General features: G+C 35.6%; 1 protein-coding gene across 1 annotated transcript in view; it reads right to left on the reverse strand.

Moving 5' to 3' along the window:
• The window catches only part of CA8 (carbonic anhydrase 8), a 244,345-nt gene that overhangs the window by 46,883 nt on the left and 177,681 nt on the right, over nucleotides 1-19,781 (reverse strand). The window lies entirely within an intron of this gene.

Consider the following 19,781-nt stretch of genomic DNA (forward strand, 5'->3'; position numbering starts at 1 on the left):
TGACAGCTGATTATCGTAGGTTTTCTTACTCAGATATATTTGGTTATATCTGAACTAACATTTAACCCTCCAAAATACCCACTAGCCATGTGGAAGAGGTGAGGCAGGGATAGAATACATCACCCTCCCTTCATCAGCACAAAATAGCACAACAGGTTTATGAAGAGTGGCTCACAGTGGGTCATAGACTGACAGGATGGTTTTCATTTATAAATAAGGGTGGAGTCTCTTGATTCAAAATTACTTTCTTCAATGTGTCACATGACCTAGACTGAGTAGTTGGTCTTTGGTTTTCTAATAAGAATACAAGTACTAGGCATATCAGTTGATGAAAAAAAATGGCTTGGTTCTTTGAAATAGTCTTAAATTGTGGACCTTGAATTGAGGACCTCTATTTAAAACTGACTCATTCCTTGGAAAAGAGAAACCAAATTAATTGATCTTTAGAACTACCAGAGCTTGCAATGTAGATGATAAAATACTATTTCGCTATCAGAAGAAAAGGTAAGAAACAAGGTCTACATCGTAGAACTTGACATGACTTGATGCAGAAGTAATAGGCAGGGCTACGTAGGTTTTCTGGGATTTCTTTATTGACTGACCTCTCTTCTCTGTTCCTCAGTGTGAACAAGAGAACAGAAGCTGGGTTTTGCTGCTATAATCTCTCTACCATGGTCTTGTTTTCTTTCCTTTTAATTAAACATGAAAGTAGTAGCCTCTTGCTTCTGTTAACCACATGCTTTTCTTGACCAGGAGGCCAAGAAAACTGAAGGTTTTTTCACTCAGTTCTTCTCACAACCCTGGGAGGTAGACACTATTATTATTTCATTTTACAGTTGAGGAAGCTGAGGCAGGCAGAGGTTAAATGACTTCCCCAGCCCCACACAGCTTCAAGTATCTAAGATTGAATTTGAACTCAGGTCTTCCTGACTCTAGGCCCAGGGTATCCACAGAGCTAGAAATATCTTATTATTGGGTAAAAGAATCTAACAGAGTTTTGGGCAATGTATAAAAACAGAAAGCCAGCCAAGTTGGTGATCTAATCTAGTGGTAAAAGACTCTTGAGAAGGAATTGCCTTTGGGAGTGGGGAAGAAAGACTTTCTCTGTCTTTCTGTCTGTCTGTCTGTCTGTCTGTCTCTCTCTCTCTCTCATACACACACACACACACACACATACATACATTTGCTTCTCCTCTTTTCTTGGGTCAAGAAGGAGTACTCACTGCCTTTTCCACTTCAGTCACCCCTCAGATAACCACATGACAAGTTCTATAAGCCTAGGACATTGGTAATTCATCACCATCTACTTTTCAAAAATATTTCTTTGACCTAATTTAAGATTGTTAAGGATGTTATTAAAAAAGATGTCACTGTTGATAGATTTGTATCTTTAGACTGAGCTAGGAACTGTCCTGATTGCTTACTATTTTGATAAAAGCATTCATAAACAGTATACCTAACCAGTTTGCAAATAATGGCCAATTAGGACAGACTAATAGCATTTGTGCTTACAAAGTCAGGTTCCAAAACAATCCCAAAAGGTTGGAACACTGGGACAAATAAAATTGCATGAAAGTTAAAGCAGATGAGTCATATACCTGGAGCCAAAACATGAGCTTCAATACGCATATAATGGGAAAGGTATAGCTAGTCAGGAATTAGTCTGAAAAATATCAAGAGGGAAGGTTTAGTGGACAGCAAGCTCACTAGAAGTCAGTGTGATAGGATAGCGAAAAAGCTAATTGGGTTGAAGTAAGAAGGATGTAGGGAGGTGAGAGTCTTGATTATACACGTCTATGGTCAGACCATATCTAGAATATAATGTTTAGTTTTGGGCACAATAATTTATGAAGGACAAGAGTTTCATCCTACATGATATTTGGTTAAGTGAAATGGCCTAGAGATGAGAAAAGAGGAAGATATGGTATCATCCTCATGAATGGAAAGAGTTGTTATATGAGAAATGGATTGGATTTGCTTCTTTCAATACTTACTTTAGGTACTATCTCCTATATAAACTTTTCCCCTGTTCCCACTAGTTGTAAATACTTTTTCCCTCTTCAGTTTATGTTCTGCTTATCTTTTTATATGCTCTATCCACAGTAGAATATACCCTCCTTGAGTAGAAGAATTGCTTTTTTATCTTTGTGCTCTGAGCACCATGCCCAGTGCTTTTTACACAGTAGAGGCATGTAGGTGGCACATGTATATGAAATGTATTTATAACATTAAATACGTAGTGGAAAAATGATGGAAGATGACCTAGGTATTGGACAATGGGAACTGAGGTGGACCCAAATAAACTATGCGAATCATAATTTCCATGTAAACACTTAGAAGCCATGAAAATAAATTTTTAATATACATTGTCAAGTATTATATCTTTGATAATACTCTTCTTTCTCATCTCAGAAAATCAGTTGTCTTTTATTGTTAAAACATCTATAAAGATAACATTACTGAGCATATATCTCAAGGAGAGAAAAAGTAGAAAGAAAGGTCTTATATATGCCAGAATATCTAAAGCATCACTTTTTTATGTGGTAGCAAAAAAACCAAACAAACAAAACTGAATACCAAGTTGGTGCCCAATATCCTGGGGAATGGTTCAATAAAATTGTGGTAAATGGTTTTAATGGAATTTTATTATGCTACCAAAAAATCTGAATACGATGAATTCAGAGAAACAATGGATAACTTCTGTGAAATGATGTAGAATGAAGTTGAACTAGAAAAGAATACATAAAATGACTACAGTTATGCAAACGAAAATAACATTAAAATGTAACTAAACACTGCGTAATTGGAATGATCAATCTCCCATAGAAGAGATAAGAAAATTCTTCTTTTATTGAAAAGATGGGGAACTATGGGTACAGAATATAGTATACATTTTTAGATGTGATTTCTGTGCCAGACAGTTTTCCATAGGATTTAAATTTTTTTTGTTACAAAGGAATTTTCACTGAGTAGTGGAGGTGAAAGAAGAGTAGATCTGGAAATGAATGTGATGTAAAAAACCAAATATATAAGTTTTTTTAATTTATGTAATTTCATATCCTCCTCTAAAAGAATAAGATAGCATCTCATAATCTTTATATTCAGATCATTGACAATATGTACTATATTAAATTCACTAAGTGAGAACTGCTATCAATTTTATTCCCTCTTAAAAATCAGTAATGAAACCATTAAGCTGTACCCTTTGAACATTCCGTGGAAACAGACCTGCTTTTTACCTTTATTCACTGTATTTCATCATTATTCTGTCCTCATGCAACAGTCCTCCACAACTTCAAGGTCTCTGATTTTGATAGGGTGGGAGCTTTCTTCAGTCATGCAAATTCCAACCTTGCTATTATATAGTGGATAGTTTTTAAAACTCATCAAGCCTTATCTGAGAGGGAGAGAGAAAGGGAAGGGAGAGAGAGAGAGAGAGAGAGAGAGAGACAGAGACAGAGAGAGAGAGAGAGAGAATGTCACAAGGAATCATACTTAAGAGCTTTTCAGCTTGATTGAAGCTGCCAGAGCTTATACTCTACTGCCATAGCCACAATGGGATGGAGGAGTAAAAATGTAGTGAAAATTCTATAAAGCGTGGCTCAATTCACAGCCAATTACAATGAGTTAGAGCATGATTTTAGAGTATGACTAAATCAAAACCACTGTACTTCTGACCAACCACTTTGACATTAATTGGCTAAATTTTACATTTGACTTTGACCTTGGTTTTTGAATTCTGGTATCACCAATGTCCAATTTGACTTCTTTATGTACCTCTTTCAATCAATTAGCCTAAGAGACTTGAAATTCTGGGCTTTTTCCAATACCATGGACACTCCTACACACACACACACACACACACACACACACACACACACTTCTTGTTTATCAACAATTATATTCAGTTATCCAAGGACATACAACTAGAAAGTGTCAGAGGTAGCATTTAACAAACCCAGTTTTCCTAATTCAGAGTCCCATATATGCCACACTGATTCCCACCATTCCAAGTCTCTAATTTTAACTTCAAATAGACTCCTTTCTATTCCATTCCATGGACTTCTCTCAAAGCACTCTCATTTCCCATAGAGAAACTGAGCAACCAGACCTGGGTCAATTTAATATTTATAGCCATCAAAGTTTGATAATTTGATAATATATATAATTATACATATATATATATATATATATATAAAATTTGATAATTATAAAGGTCCTAATATCACTATTTGGGTATTGATACTAGAAGCTAGGTCCATAAAATATCTGTCCAACTAAGTCCAACTAGGCAATTCAGGCAGAGGAAGCCTTGTTTGTTGATCTTTAATTTCTCTGTATTTTCTTTGAGGTTTGGGTTGCTGACTCCCCTGAAATAGGTGAATGATATATGTGCTTAGTTAAAGGACTGATACATGAGCTTGATTAAAGTGACTCTTAACTCCTCAAAAGTTGTCTTTCGCTTTTCGAATGCAGATCTAAGACCCTATGATAGCAGGCCCCCTTGTATATGTTGCAGTGCTTACTGATACAGGATGAAGCAGCAGCAAAGAAAATTGAAAAAAGAGTAGTCAAATAGGTAGAAGAAGAACCATATAAGAGTAGTTTCATAAAAGGTCAGAGAGAAGAGTGTCCAGTAGATGAAGATCCCTTATGATTCCCATAGGAATTTTTGAACATAAAATAGACCAAATATTTTTATTTTTCTTAATAGTTACAGCTGAGTGAGTATATGACTATATTTCTTTTTCTTCTATGCCTAATAGACATATTTGTCCATAAGTCCCAAGCTAACTTATTAGCCAATAGCTAATTAGCACTTGTAGAGAGATCAGAATATTATAGATTGGGTTCTGACACTATTGAGAGCTGTTAGCTGACAAACATTGGCTGAACCTTATTATATATAGCATAGATCAATGTACTTGATTCTGCATGGTGAAGGAGGAGGCAATGAATGGTGAATACCCAAGGCATAGATAATATGGTCTCTATCCCTAAGGACCTTATAGTTGGGTTGTAGATGGGTGAATTTTGGCTTGGAGATTTGAGTAAGCTATATATAATGTATTGCTTTTGGAGAAAGTAATCTCCTCTCACATTATATTCATTAATATTATCACATAATAAGCAACACAGAAAACAAACAAGAAAAAATGTTGCACATATTGCAATTATAATAGTATAATTTTGCAATCATATCTAATGACCAACATTAAGTACAGTGTATTAAATTATTCAAATTGCTCTCCTCTCCAAATGATGTCATTGATTAGATTTATGGAGGTAGCTATGAGATGTAAACCAAATATTGTGACACCCGCTAATTGAAATAAATGCTTGTATTTCAATTAATGGTAATTTTTTAGTTCATTAACTCCAGAAATTTGTTCTTATGGTCTATTCAAAATACTGCAAGTCAGATTTACTGAGCTATAAACAGAACGAGTTTATTAAGAAGAAATCAATGTCAGTTGAACTTGATAACTTTTTTTTTCTGGTAGGATAACAAGTTAGAAGGCAAAAGAAAGGCAGTAATGGAATAGAAAATGGTCTATTTGGAATTGGTCTTAGAACTGGAAGGGAGGCAATGTTGTATAATGGATAGAATATGGGACTCAGAGTCAGGAAGAATTGAGCTTAAACCTTGGACATTTCCTACCTGGATGATTATGAAAAAGCCACATCCATCTTGAGTCTCAGTTTTCTCTGTATCAAAGAGGGAGTGTGGTAGTGGAAAGACAACTGACCTTGAATCCAAGAGGAGCTGAAGTTAAGCTCTACCTCTGATATGTACTGCCTGTGTGATCCTAGATAAATCACTTTATCTCTCTGTGCTCTAGGAAACTCTCTAACAGTGTAAGTTGCTGAGAAGCTTGATTTAAAAAAAAAAACAAACCTTTATTGGTAGAGGGAGTCTCCTTACCTGGAGGTTATTCACACCAGGGAAGTCATCAGTCCATTCCATCTCCCCATCCCTAACATGGGGATAATAATAATGCTCACTGTACTTGCCTCACAGGATTATGATTAGGCCAAAAGGGCTAATGGACATCAAAGTCATTAAGTAAAGTCAGGTGTTATTATTGTCACTGGATTCCCCACCCTTAGCATATAATGAGTGCTTAATAAATGTTTGTGAGACAAATTGAATTAAGAGCTTTCTGATTCTAAACAGATCCAAAAATAATGAAAATTAGTTGTTCAGGTGATATAACTAGCTGGCCTTTTCATATGTGATCTATATATTAAATCACATACCTTTTTCCTGTCCTTAGATATTACTAAACTTAATGACGGGGGTGAGTGTGAGCCAAATACTGCAAAGTACATATTTTAAAAATTATATTAATCTTGAGTGTGATGGTTGAGAATTCTTGGGCCAAATGAGAGCATCAGACTATTTTTTCGGTGTTGTGTGACAATAATATGGTGACTTAACACAGAATGTGGTGCCCTGGATGTGTTGAGAAGAAATGGAGCATGGGGTAATACTGAGATCATGTGGCATGAGTGTCAAGTATTGGAAAGTGAAAGAAAGGGTTTCCAAGTGCTTAGAGTCAGAAATGATTCATTGTGGGATTTATGAGGAGCAGTTCCTAGGGTTAGGCTGAGGCAGGCAATCCTAGTTAGACCCCCAACTAGCTGACCATAATTACCAGAGCACGACATCTGGATTCTCAAAGCTGGGGGGCTCCTGAATGGCTTCCCAGAGTCCTCATCTGGCACTCAAACCTTATTACAAAAACTAAACCCCAAAGTAAAACCTCACCCTCAGAGTCTTTATATACTTTTTAGAGTCAGAGGGCATTACATCCCTTGAGAACCAGTGCCTCATTAAGAAAAGGCTTGGACCTTTTTATGAATCTTTCCAGGCTAGACAATGGGTGGGAAAGATTCTCCTTAATCACATTATTCAGAGGCATTATACTTCTTGATTATACCAAAACAAAAACAGCAAAAGATCCTATTTTACTCGCCATTACACATCCAAGCCATGTCAATTTACTATCCCTCAAAGCTCTACTCTGGTCCCTATTTTCCCTTTACTCTGTACTAGGATTCCTTAACCTTTACATTCATTTTATTATTATCATTTTAATTATTTAATTATTATTTATTATTAACACTTTGGCAGTCTGGTGTGGCCTATTTATTCCTTTCTCAGAATAGTATTTTTTAATCATTGAAGGAAATTCTAAATTTCAAATAAGAGATTAGTGAAAATAAAGATGTATTATTTTTCCCATCCAAGTTCATGGACCCCCTGACATCTATCCACAGACTCCTTGGGGGTCAGTACTTATCTGGTGAAGAATCTTTGTTCTATACTTTCTCATCTTATCTGGTTAGCTCCCATGAATTCAATTATTGTCTCCACAAATATTTCTCAGATCTATATGTCCAACCCTAGTCACTTTTCTGAGTTCTACTTCTGTGTCACCAATTATCTCTTAGATAGCTCAACTTGAATGTACCAAACGCTTTGATCAGAAGCTCAACCTGTCTAAAACAGAACTTCTTACCTTTCCCTACTCCACCTCTCTCTTCTACAGAATTTCCCTATTACTGGTAAGGGCAGCCATTGTCTTTCTAATCAACCAACCTTGCAGTCTTGCTCACACTTCATTCTCACTCATTACACATATCTAATCTCATGTCATTTCTACCATTACAACATTTCGTATAGATCCACTTTTCTTCACTCACATAGCTGCCATCCTAGCTCTGTCTGTCATCCCCCTCTTACCTGGACTAATACTTTTAACTAGACTATCTCCCTTGATTCCCTCTCACTATTCTAATCCATCATCCACTCAGTTTCCAAAGTAGTTTTCCCCCTTACATACACACTTTCTACTCAATAAACCCATGGTAGAATGTAAGCTCATTTAAGGTCAGGGACTAATTTTGGTTTTTGTGACATAGCCAGTATTAGTACAGGGCCTGATACACAGTAAGCTCTTAATAAATGCTTGCTTACTGATTGGCTAAGTACTTTGTGAATCCCATGTTATCTGTTTTAATTCTTCAACTATTATGTTCTAATATGATTTTGATCATTTACAAAAGCTTTGCTTCGGTGGATATGAATCACTGGTTATTTCTTGCCTATGTTTACAACAAAATCTTTACCCAGGCTGTTAGGTCCAACTAGAGATAATAAACATTAAAACTGAATTAAGAATAAGGTATACAAAAGGTAAGATGAATGAGATAAGATTTGAGAGATTAAATGAAGATGTTCCATTTTACTGATTGGGAAAAGGAGATTAAAACCACAGGAAGATTTCAGGATGTTTGGAGACTTACTATGTTCAATAGACATCGGCATGTAAAACCTAGAATAAGTAAAAATAAAGAATTAAGGAAATGATTTCTATATTCTCCATATAAAGAGGTAAACTGATTTTTTAAAAGATTTTTTTTAATATGCAATCATCTTTTCTTTAATTGTACTATGGTATGGAAATGCTTGTTTTATTTCATAAATTTAAAAAAATTAAAGATATTTTGTATTTTAGTTGATGGACATAAACAACACAAGATTCACCTCCTTTTACAAACTCCTATTTACTTCTTAAACAAGTAAAAAGTTACTCATAGGGCCATAAGGATTTTATTTCACTCATTCTCAGAAGATTCATGGGATTTTAATTGCATAGGTTTTGTTTGTTTGTTTGTTTGTTTTCAGTCATCAATAACAGATCTTGGCCCTGATAGCTAAATTTCTATTTCGGATTAGGGTTCTCAGCTCTGTCACTCATTCTGTCTGTGGTTAACTGGGGAAAAAATACATATATATAAAATATGTGTGTATATAGATGTATATATATATACATATATATATATACATCTATATACACACAGAGAGTCATGATTTTGTGATGTGGAAACTCTTTTCACCAAGTCATTTATGAATTAATAGATAAATCTTAGGGAATAACCACAGACACACAGATTTTTGAGTAACTTAGCCCAGGGTTCAACATCTAAGGCCTTCCTATCTCTAAGTCTAGCATTCTGCCTACTATGTCAGGGTGACGATTCAAACTTTTAAGACTTTAATGCTTTCCAAATTACTATGAGTCTCAGTTTCCACATCAGCAAATAAGAAAACCAAGCTATTCAACTCATTTCAACAAATATATGTGTATGTGTGTGTGTGTGTGTGTGTGTGTGTGTGTGTGTGTGTGTGTGTGTGTGTGTGTGTGTGTGTGTGTAAAGACTGTAAGACTGGTTGATTAGAAAGACAATGCCTGCCCTCTTTGTATAATACTGTGTGGAAGGCCTCTTAAATGACCTCTGCCCTCTTTTATATATATATATATATATATATAAAACACTTACTGTGTGGAAGGCAAGATTAAATGACCTCTAAGATCTTTCCCACTTCTGGATCCTATTCTCCCATAATCCCTATGATTGTTGGATTCAACTAAGGCCTCTCCATTCATCTCAACACCCAAGTTTTCATTCTACTTTGAGAATTTACTATGAAAATTTGATAGCCACTGTAGCTTGAAAACCTACTATTTACCATCCATTGAGTTGGCAGTATCTCTAAATAACACAAGATTAATAGAGTTTTAACCAAAAGGAACTAAAAAAATTGAGGTTTTGTGGTTTTCCCGTCTTCCAATTCTCAGGGGGTCCTAGATTTATAGAAATATAAAACTTTGCTAATCTAGAGAAAAATGTCAAAAAAACTTAGGTGAGATATAACACTTTCAATTCAATACACATACAAATAATTTCAGAAAAACAAGTGACTTGCTGATCAAAGTTTGATCAGAAACAAAGATAAGTTTGTATAAGAAAAAGAGAAGAATATAATTCCCATTACTTCTGAGTGATAGTCTAATGTGGTGCTATCTATATTTGTGTCATAACCTTATGATAGACTGTATAACTAAACTTCAAATCTTCATCAGCAGCACAGAGTCTGGCACACAGCAGGAATTTGATAAATCTTTTTCAAATGAATGAATGTTGTGACATGGAGTTCGCTTTTCTTTTTTTTTTTTTTTTTTAGTGTACTTGTCATGGAGGGCCATGAAACTGCAAAAATAAAGAGAAGGAAAACTAGAATGGAGAGGTAATGGGAATTTTTAAATAATTTTCATTCCCTCATTTTTAGATTCTCTTTCAAAACCAGATAATTCAAAGCTAAATTTCCCTTGAAGACATAAATGGAGAAGTGGAATGTTCCTGAGTAACTAAATAAGATTGAAAACAAAGTGTTGAAAGTGCACAGGGGCATTTTTTGAGCTATTGCTTCACAAACTTTTATTAGAATAAAGATTACATTGAAGGAAGCTCAATTACGTGTGGACTTTTTGAATATATGTAAGATTAGATGCTTGATGATTCCTGGTAGCTATGATTAACATATATAAACATCTTCAAAGTAACTTTTGGAATGCATTTGTTTTGTCTGTAGGCTATTATGAACTCCAGAAATGTAGCATTTGGGTGCAGTCTGAGAACTCCTCTCTCTTTCAGAAATATTATAGACTGAAAATCTGCTGGATGGTGAGAAGTGCCTACTGGGCAAATTACATTGTGAAATTTCCATATCAATTACAAAACATGATATTTTTTTCTGTGAAATTATTCTAATTCTGCTTTTTAATCTAGTTGGGAAGTTATGTGGAAAGATATAGAAGGCATGGCAAACAATTAGGGGTAAAATATTACTCATAGCAACATTCAGATTAATCTCCCCAAAAAATAGTCGTTGGGATTTATCATGCTAAATCTTTGTGGTTGCATCGTTTTAGTCATATCTGGCAGTCTATGACCCCATTTGGGGTTTTCTTGGCAAGAATACTAGAGTGGTTTGCCATTTCCCTCTCTAGCTCATTTTACAGATGAGGAATTGTGACCTGCCCAGAGTCACACAGCTGGTAAGTATCTGAAGCTGGATTTGAATCCACTGTGTCATGCAGGTATCCATTCTAAAACTAGCACTAATCAAAAAAGTTGGGTGGTACTCAAGGTCACATTTATATAGCTTTACAATTTACAAAGAATTCCCTGAAGTAATTTAAGTATTATTACCTCATTTTACAGAGGAAAAAACTGAGACTCAGAGAGGTATCATGATTTGATTAATGTCACCACGTTACCAAGTGTGGGAAGTCTCCTGCAAAAAAAAAAAAAACAAAAAACTCAAATACTAGATCTGTGTTCAAGTTTGAATTCTGAAATGTATTAGTTTTATGGCCTTTACTAAGTCACTTAAAATCTCTGAGCCTCATTTTCACATCACTAAAATGAGACAATTTGGGTAGATGTTCTTCAAGATTGTTCTTCTTCTAATTCTTGTTAGTCTATGATTCTGTAACTCTCAGTTCAAAAACTAAAGCTCTTCATTTACATAGACTAAGTTCAATCCTTGAAGATATCACCTCAATCATTCTTTTGTTTATATCCCACCCTCAAGTCTTCCTGGTAATATTAGATTATAACTAATGTCTGGATCTCAATTAAAAAGATAAAGGGATCATCAGCTTCCATGGAAGCATTTGGACTGACAATGTTGAATACATATCAGGCTTTACTTAACCTGAAAGAAAGCCTCAAAATACAAAAGGCTCACATCAAAGTCCAAGAATAGTCAAAACACTTTTTCTTCCCTCTCAAATAGGCCTCTGTTATCTACAGAGATTAACACAGACCTGGGGATTCACCAAAAGGAGAACACACTAGGAGACAGTAAAAGTTCTACTCATTTACCCTCAAGATCTACACATTCCACATTACATATAGTAACAGTGGAGGTCTAAGTTTGCTCCTCCACATCGTGGCTCTATCTCTCACTGGCTCCTGCTGGGTTCAGAAGTCCACCTATTTGCTCTTAAGACCAAGTACTAACAACTCTTCCTTTTCCCTAGACCTTATCCAAGAATTTCTCCGTGTAATCAGGAATTTCTCCATTTCTAAGCTACTATAATTACTGTGGCCATGTTCCCCTGTGGGGGGAGACCCCAAATATGTGTGATTTTTATCCTCCTAGGATAACATGACTCTCTACAACCTTTCACCTCCCTGATTCTCTCATCTCTCTCTCTCTCAGGCATGCTACCTTTACTTTTTAAAGACTTAATTCAAGAGTGTAGCCCAGGAACTCTGAAATGAGTCATGAATCAATATTCCTTAATGTGAGGACAAGGGGCCCATAAATATTCATATTAATGGTGCTTACACCCCATCAAGAAGATATCATTAATACCTACAGAAGTCTCTAAATATGGCATAAATGAGAATGCTTACCTAGGCATAGGGAGGCATCTTCACTGTCAGAAAAATGACTTTATTCTTTTCTCCTATTAACCTGATTGCCCAGCAGTTATCCTTGACCAGACTTCTCCTGGGTACACCCTCACTAACCAAATGTTATGCTCTTTACACTACACCACAAGGGATCTCCCTCCAAAACAGGGATGCTATACCAATCAAACTTTCAAATGAATATTTTATGGGGTCAGAAAAGATAAAAGTGAAAATCACACAGAGTAACATATAGTCAGGAATCTATCTCAAGGGTAATAAGGGGGGGAATAAGTAGGAGGGAAGAGGTCAATCAATACCAGTGCTCAATAATCATGGAAAGAATTTGGTACAGATGAAAATGGAGAGTGGTTGAGCAGCAGAATAGATCAATCTCACAACATACGGAAGCAAACAAACATAGTAGAGAATGTTTGGCAAACCCCAAGTTACCCACTTACTAGTAAGGATGCACTATGACAAAAACTAGTAGGAAAATTGGAGATCATTTGGACAGAATTAAGGATTAGACTAGCCCCTCATACCATCTAACAAGATAAACCCCCAAGGATAAAGTTACCTCTTAGACCTATGATTAAGATGGACAGTTTTGTTAACATAGCTTAAAAGATGCTTTTGCAAAAAACGAAATAACATAGACAGGATATGGAGAGCAGATAAGCATTTATTAAGTCTCTACTATTTCTGGGCACTTCAATAGTTATCTCACTGGATCCTCACAATTCTGAGAGATAGATGCTATTATTATCCCTGTTTAACAGATGAGGAAATGAAAGCAAACAGAGGCTAAATGACTTGCATGAATCATACAGATAATAAATGTCTAAGGCTAGATTTGAACTGAGGTCTTCCTCATTCACATAGCTAGTTTGTGTCAGGAAGGAGAAACAAGTTCTGATTTTAAGTCCAAGCCACATTCTATATTGCATGGTTCTCATTTCAATCTTGGACTTAACTCCAAACATACTATTTTCTTTAAAACAAAGTAAAACCTAGTGAGTTTGTCAGGATTTAACATTTATAATAATCCACATTTAAGCTGGTTAAAGTATATTCTTGTCAACCACTTTAAAAAAAATTCTATTAAACAAATAACACATATAAGTGTGGTTACAGGAGAGATGTTTAATTAACTTCGGAAATCAACAAACTACTCAACACTATTTCAATCACATCCTTCTGCTTATATTAATATTATGTCAATCAAATAGCAGTTTTAATTGAGGGCTAGTTGTATACCCAGTATCTTACTGTATACTAATTAAAATAGTTCCTATTTATTCATTAAAACCAATCTTTTAGTCTTTTTATTGACAATAGTCGGTTAGCTGAACTACTTGAATGTGATAAAATTAAACCATGAATTAGTGGAAAAAGTACAAACGTTGGAATCATGAGGCTCCTGGATACAGTTCCTATTCCTATCATTTGCTATGCAACCATAGGAAACTTAAATCAATGAGCATTAGATTCTCACTATGTGCCAGATACTAAGCTAAGAGCTGAGGTATGTAAAGAAAAGCTAAAATAGTCCCTGCCCTCAAAGAGGTTGTACAAGTGAGGAAAGACAATCTACAAACAACACATGCACAGGATAAACTAGAGATTATCCCAGAGGGAAAGTGGTAACGTTAAGGAAGGCTGGGAAAAAACTCCTTACAAAGGTGAGATTTTTATCTGAGGCTTGAAAGAAATCATGGAAGTTGGGAGACAGAGGAGAGAAAGAGAATTCCAGGGATAGAAGACAACCAGAGAAAAGACCCAGAGTCATGAGATCAAGAGTATTGCGGAAAGAACAGCAAGGAGGTCAGTCTCATTGGATCATGAGGGGAGTAAGATGTAAGAAGACTGAAAATGTACGATAATGTCAGAAAATAAACTTTAAAGGCCAAAAAGAGGATTTTATGAATTCTCTTATACTGTTTCCTCATTTATAAAATGTAAAATGGTATGTGAACCCTGTACTTCAAAAAGATGCTGTGAAGACTGTACTTTGTCAGAAGAATCATACATAAGAATTATTGTTTTTAAGTGGTCTCTATCAGGGACTTTGGTATTGGGGGAGAGATTTGTGAATGAATATTTTGAATGAACATTCAAAAAATTTCTACAATACTAACTATTCTAAATTAGTGGTTTCAATTACAAAATGTGACCGCCAAAAGCAAGGCATCATGTTCTATTGATTATTTCCAGCTTATTCAGTAAATATCCTGCTTGTATAATTGCTCTCAAGTTGTTGCTTCCATTAAACTGTGAGCTTCTGGGGAGCAGGGACTGTCTTTTGCCTTTTCTTAGCACAGTGTCTAGCACAAAATAGATCCTTAATAAATGCTTATTGACTAATTGTTCTGTGAACTGGCTATATAAAATGAAAATAATTTAAACAATGTTGGCTTCAAAACCCTATGAGAGTGGAGTGGGCTGGGGAGCAGGCAGTGATGGGGAGTGAGAATATAATATATACAATAAGTAAATGCAAAGTACATAAAAATAATACGAAATTATTTCAATGAGTTGCTGATGTTAGCTGACAATGCAAAAAAAGAAAAAAGAAAACTGACTTCTTTACTTATTCGAAGGGCAAGAGGAGAATCAAAGATGGAGTAGGAACCCTCTTTGGGTTAAGATGATAACAGATGGTAGAGAGAAGGTAGAATGCTAATTTGCTGCTGGTGGAACTGTGAATTGGTTCAACAGTTCTGGAAAACAATCCGGAATCATGCAAGAAAAGTAACTAAATTTTTCATACACTTTGACTCAGAGATTCTACTATGAAAATCACAGCCTACATGGGTTAGTGACAGAAATAAAAGACACATTTATACGAAAAATATTCATAGTGGCATTATTTATATTACGCCAAAAGAGACAAAAACAAAGAGACAAAATGTTTCCAAGTATTAGAGAATATCTTGACAAATTGTGTATAACCTGTGGTTTAGGATCCAACAACAGAGGTTTAGAAAGAGTCGAATTTTGTGTCTAGCCCCTAAAATAATTATTTTTGGCTTGCTTTGCCTCTAACCTGAGGTCTCTCTGGAAATCACTTAAATGTAGCCCTTGTCTAGATCTCCACACATATAGATAAAAAGATTCTCAGCTACCATGCTCACTCAAGTTAACAATGCAAACAAGTTCCAGGACAGTTTTTGGCCCCAAAGAAAAATGCAGCAAAAATATAAAGGACATATAATGACCTATAATCAACTGATACAATATTCCATACTCTTGATCAATTCATATTTTACCCAGTGCCTTGTACATTCACCCATACTTATTGCTAACTTTATAGTCTCTGGAAAGACATAGCATTTTGAGGCTGCTGCACATAGACACATAAACAGAGAGACACAGAGACACAGAGAAATCCTGACAAACGATTGAGTCTCATTTTCACACCAATGATACCTAAAGGCCTCCAACCTTGTTTCTCTTTTACCCAAGAACCCTGAGGGTCTTCACCTCCCAGTCTGATTTTTTTTTATTAAAGGGGCCATCCCTTGAGTAATTACTTAAAGAAGCCTATTCATTGAATGAGTGTATCTCACTCAAAATGAGAGTGTGATAAGACCTTAGCCTGAAAGGGCCAGGATCTCACTTTGTGTCCTGACCCATTTCCAGTTGTCCTCATGAATATCAGGCCACTGGACCCAGATGACTCAGGAAAAGAAAGTGAAGCTGGTGACCTTGCACAACCCTCCTTCACTCAAATCAAAGTTAACTGTGAGTCATGTCATAATCTTGATGTCATGGTCCTCTTTGAGCACAAAGGACAAACACAACAACACCAACAATGCTAGAGTGAGTCTGAGAGCCACTGAGAAGGAAAATGAACTTAGGGTTAGTGGATAGACAAAACTCGTACCATCAGACCTACACTGTCTGAATAATTCATGGTAATTATACAGGAGAAAATCCAGGTGTTAGGCTCCCCATATCATGGCTAAGTTCCTGAATAAAACCAAAATTAGTATCTCATTATTTGGTAGGAGCTCTAGGGAAAGAAAGGATGAAGAAAGGGAAGTGGAGAGGGGTAGAAGGGATAGGGGGAAAGAGGAGATAGAGGAGAGGAGAGAGAAGAGGGAGAAGAAAGGGAACGGAGAAAGGGTTTAAGGAGAGTAGAAGAGGGAGGAGGACAGGAAGGAAGGAAAGAAGCAGGGAAGGGAGAAATCAAAATTACTAACAATTGTTTACTTAGTGAGATTTAGAAAAGATCTGTGATTTAAATTTTTCTGTTTTATCCTCATTGACATAAATATTTTAGAGTTGTCAGTAGCCAAAACAAATAGAGTATTTGTTTGGGAAATGTTTTTTCTTCATAAAAGTTGAACCTATTGCATAATGTCCTTAAGCAAAGGCCACTGCTTCCCGAAGAGCACTCAGTTATTTTTTTTTACCGCACAAGTAAAAATGTTTTAATTATTCAAAAGATTAGTAATAACAGTGAGATGAACTTTCCTCCATAGGTGTGGATCCCAAGTTCCACAAGGCTCACTGGATAGCTTGATCAAACCTTCCATGACAAGTCTTTGTACTTTGGTAGGTTAGTTCTCTGACCAAAACATAATCCATCTCCTGGTCATACATGAAGTCATTACAGCTTGGTTGAACCTGTCAAAGTTTCTACTCTATTAACAGGTTTGGAGACTGAGGAAATAGCTGCACCAAAGAGTTGTCATTATTGGCCCAACATCAATGTAGAAAGAGGGCTGTAGTCAAAAAATTCACATAGCTATCCTTGGTTCTGCATCATTTAACATTTTTATCAGTGACTTGTGTAAGCTATAGATGGCATTCTTATTATCAAGCTTGTGACTGACAAATGCTAGAAGAGATAGCTTACACAATGAATGAGTCAATGAATGAATAGCTAATGAGAGGCTAGAACATTGGACCAAATGCAATAAGATAAAATTTCCTATGATAAAGTAAAATTTTATATTTATATTTTAAAAATAAATTACAGAAAGATAATATGGGGTTTGGGAGCACATGACTAGAAAGTATTTCATTTCCAAAAGATCTAAAATTTTCAATGAACTTTTAGTTCATTTTAATTCTTCAATGCGATTTGGCAGTCATAAAGACTAATTTCTTTTAGAATTCATAATTGAGAGGAGTAATAACTTGCATGGCGGTGTATAGAGTGCTAGACCTGGTATCAGTCAGTCAATAGACACTTATTAGTATTAACTATGTGCTAGACACTATGCTAAGGGATGGGGATACAATGAAAGGCAAAAAAAGTCTCTGGCATTAAGGATCTCACAATGTAATGGGGGAGAAAACATACAACCAAATATATACAAATAAGTTCCATACAGTATAAATAGGAAAGAATCAACAGATGGAAGTACTCTGTTTAACAAGGATTAGGAAAATCTTCCTCTAGAAGGTGGAATTTTAGCTGGGACTTGAAGAAAGACAGGATATTCAAGAGACAGAGATGAGGAGGGAGAAAATTCCATAAATTGTCAGAGACAATGCTCAAAGCCATGAGATACAGTGTCTTCTTCAGATAACAGCAAAGAGGCCAGTATCACCACAAAGAAGAATATGTAAGAAACGTTATAGGATTAGAAGACTAGAGAAGTAGAGGAGGGGGACAGGTTACGAAAAGTATTGAATGTCAAAAACAAAAGGATTTTATATTTGATCCTGGAAGTGATAGGGAGGCACTATATTTTATTAAGTAGCATAGGAGTTTGGGAGGTGGAGGGGTGGGTGGAAGTTGATGTGATCAGTTTAAATCCTGCTTCAGACATTAGCTTTGTTATCCTGAGTAAGTCATTTAATTTAACATAGCTATACCTCAATTTTCCTACCTATTAAAATGGGAATAATAGACTCTGCCCTACAAGGTTATTGTGAGGATCCAATAAGGTAACATGTAAAGTACCTGCAAACTTAAAAATGCTTTTAAAATGCTAGGAATTATTAATGTGATTGATTAGGACAGTGATTAACCCTTTGTAGTTTTTTCCAGTAATACCCTCCCCCGATCTGGAGTGTTATGTTCCATCCTGGGTATTATATTTTAGGAAGGACATTGATAAACTGGAAAACTAGAGAAAGGGGACAAAGATGGTAAAGAACCTTTGGATCATAAGGATTAGTTGAAGTTGCGAATCTTTAACTTGAAGAAGAAAACATTTGGGGAGGAAGGATCCTGTTTTCAAATACTTGAATGGCTTTTACTTGGCCCCAGAGGGCAAATCTAGGATCAATAGGTAGAAGTTAGAAAGGGACAAATTTTGACTCAATGTAAGGAAAAGCTTCTCAACAATGAGTTATCAGAAAGTAGAGTGGACTGCTGTGGGAGGTAAGGGGATCACCTTCATTGGATGCCTTCAAACAAAGTCCATTGTCTTAGGTGTCATGAAGGAGATTCTTGTTCAGAAACGATTTGGACAAGATGCACTTTCAGGTCCCTTCCAGTTCGGAGATTTGATTCTGTTATTACTTCTAGTCATTATTGTTTTTGTTATTGTTATTGTTATGTTATTGTTATTGTTTTTTATCTTTTATTCTCTGAGAGAACTAATGACATCATGAGTGTGATGTTTTGACTTACTCATGAATTGGATTTAACTTGATTCTGTGGAATTCTCTTCAAGGGCAGTGTCTTCTCAACCCTCTGCTGAGGTGCTGGAGTAGGACTACAGCAAAACCCATAGGCAAACTATGGAGAATATTGTCAAAATCTAGATAACCAGAAATAGAAAAATTGAAAGAGATTTTGAAGTTCTTTTGATTTGAAAGTGGAAACATAAGTTGTCTATGCGGGTCTGAGATTTGACCTTCAAAATAAATCATATTTGATGGTGAGAGGATGCTTTCTTCAATCAGTTTTTTCTTCTGTTCCCTCCTCTAACAGTTTTCCTACTGTTACCCTCCATTCTGTCAAAAATATCTGACTAGCATCATAAAATATTAAGCAATAAGTTCTGTCATATGGACTTAAGGTACATTGCACATGACATGCAACCTACTGCCTAAATTTAAGAAATAATTTAAAAAATCTTATCTGTGTAAGTTGGCTGAACAAGAGGTTAAAGATTGGCAATTTCTGTTACTAAAATGACAATACATTACTTGTCACTTCCTGGATCTGAATCATTCATATCAGCCTGATAGCTGACATTTTTCAAAATAGATTTTTCTTTGTGATTTTTCCAACACATTTATTTTTCTATGTCTGAGAAAACTGTCACAAGAAGGCAATGAGTTCATCCTTTCGGTAACCAGACTGGGTAAATGTTAATAGAACAGTTTGGTTTAAGAGGAGGCAGATGAATATAAAGGTGAAAGACATGCACATAATAATAAAATTGGGGAAAACAAAAAGGAAAAGGTCATTATCAATCCTCTGAAAGCAAAGATTTTGCCTATGGAAAATTTTCAAAGATTTAGTCCCATATCATTCAATATTGTTTAGTGAAAAGAGCAGTTCCTTGTGATTTTGGGAACGTCACTTAGCT

This window comes from Notamacropus eugenii, chromosome 4 (genome assembly GCF_028372415.1).
Source record: "Notamacropus eugenii isolate mMacEug1 chromosome 4, mMacEug1.pri_v2, whole genome shotgun sequence".
In the NCBI taxonomy this organism is placed as follows: domain Eukaryota; kingdom Metazoa; phylum Chordata; class Mammalia; order Diprotodontia; family Macropodidae; genus Notamacropus; species Notamacropus eugenii.